The following is a 2,409-nucleotide window of genomic DNA, read 5'->3' as shown; positions in this document are numbered from 1 at the left end:
ATATATATATATATATATATATATATACAACAGGCTATTTCAGTATCCGTCCACCGCATCCACTTACAAGGATTTGGTTGGCCCGAGGCTATAGTAGAAGACAATTTCTCCTTTATTATTACTGTTATTATTAATGAATGACAGATATTGTGTTTTCTTTAACTCTCTTAGATATTCCTAGTTAGCATTTATGTGTTATCTGCAATAAATATCTAAACAACAAGTTAACACGATCACACTTCTACACTTAGAGATATCATCTTTCACTGAATTCAGAATAGTTTAATGTATAATGCGGTTGCTGCGTAATTGATATTCAACTGTTTTCTGTCTCAATTGGTGAACATTAACGCCGTTAGTTACATGTTTCCAACGACTAACTCATTCGATGGTTTTCTAACAGTGAGTTTGAGGGAGTCACTATGAATGCGTGTATGACTATAATTAAATGACTTAATTGGGATTTTTCATTTTTTATATGCTTTCAGAGATTTGGCATACATATTCTTCCGCTGGTGTCAAAGGTGATATAGATACCGTAAGTGGAACCCAACATCGTTCTTATAACCCATTACAGCCGTGTATTAGAGAGAAAGAGAGAGAGAGAGAGAGAGAGAGAGAGAGAGAGAGGAGAAGAGGATTGGTGATGATGATAAAGAAGAAGAGGGCGAACAGAATATCTCCGATAGTTTAACTGGTTCTTTATTCTCTCGACCATAAGAAGAATGAGTCAAAGATGACCTCAGTGGTAATTTGAACTCAGAGCACAAAAGCCTGAGCAAATACCTGAAAGTGTTATTCTGAGTTCTACCAATTCCTACCGCTCTATTATTAGGAACTACATCAATCAATGAATTCTTCTTATTGAAAGATGATTTGCCTAAAGATTAAATGACATTTTTGGCAGATCGAACGGCAACATAGGAGTTCTCTTTGTTTACTGCCAGTCACAGTCGGCCCTTCAACGTTTTGCTTCAGCCATTCTATATAGTCATTGAACGAATGCTTTCTGAAAACAAATTTCCCGGTTTGAAATAAATCTGAACTAGGCGTTTCTTATTGTGTGAAACTATTCTGCGAATTACATTTAAAAAATAGTTCCTTGTATAGGAAATGAGATGCTGAAATATTTAAAATACACATTCATTTATAACCGTCAACATCTTGTTGCTACATGCGTAGATAAGTATTCTGAATTTACATTAATTTTTTTTCTCTGTAATATTAGTAAATGTTCAAGCCATGCGCATGACCCAGTGATAACATCAAATAATTTTCTTAGCAAAATAAACCAATATTACGAACGAAATTTATGCTAAGTCTACGTAAGTTGAATTTAATTTCACGCTTTTGTACATATACATAAAAGACGATTTTTCAGTTAAAAACCTCTAAGCAAACATGATATTATCAAAAAATATTTTCTTGAAATTCTGTAGTGTCAAATCATCTCCTATGTTAGTTGAATATAATGTAGACTGTTAATGCCTATAGAATATCAATATTATGTATTAGATATATAGATGAATTAGATCAAATAGATTTTCATTCTGATAGAATATAAATTAAGGTATTGTATGCTGAATACGTCTGTATAAACTCTTCTATAATTTGATTATGTCTATCATATGTATTCGAATATAGGTAAAGGAATAAGAGTAATATGTATATCATATTACTATATTATTATATCAATTTTGAATGAGCAGGTATATGCACACACGCGCACCGACACAAACTCAGACATGCATATGCACACATACAGTAGTTGTTTACACGACATCAAGTTTGACCACCTTCGTGTTTACTTCCATTTTATATAAAGATAAATTTTCTTCTCTCCTTTTCAGAAGGATGAATGCCTACCTACCTACCTACCTACCTACCTACCTACGTATGTATGTATGTATGTATGTATGTATGTATGTATGTATGTATGTATCTATCTATCTATCTATCTATCTATCTATCTATCTACCTATCCATCCATCAATCAGTTTAATAAGAACAACTCTGTATCACTAAAACTTTACTAAAGAGCACGGTAAACCTGACATTGTTTTAGCCCTTGTTAAGTTTTTCTTGCGTCTTCACATGCACGCACATTTCAGAAAGGATCGAATGTCAGAATACCACCTCACCCATTGCAGCAGAAGGCCTTTTGTTGTGGTTCCAAGAAGTTTGATTCCTGATCTACGCTGGAGAAAGGAAAATAAAAAATACCAACCTCTCAAATTTTATAAGAAAAAGTGCCTACGAAACACAAATGGGAATATCTCATTAATAAATGCCGTGAAGATAGAGAAACAAAATTGCATATACACACTAGGCGTGCGCACGCTCGCTCACACACACACACACACACACACACACACACACACACACACACACACACACACACACACACAC

Source organism: Octopus bimaculoides, chromosome 8 (assembly GCF_001194135.2).
Source record: "Octopus bimaculoides isolate UCB-OBI-ISO-001 chromosome 8, ASM119413v2, whole genome shotgun sequence".
Lineage (NCBI taxonomy): Eukaryota > Metazoa > Mollusca > Cephalopoda > Octopoda > Octopodidae > Octopus > Octopus bimaculoides.
Note: the sequence above shows the minus strand (reverse complement) of the source record.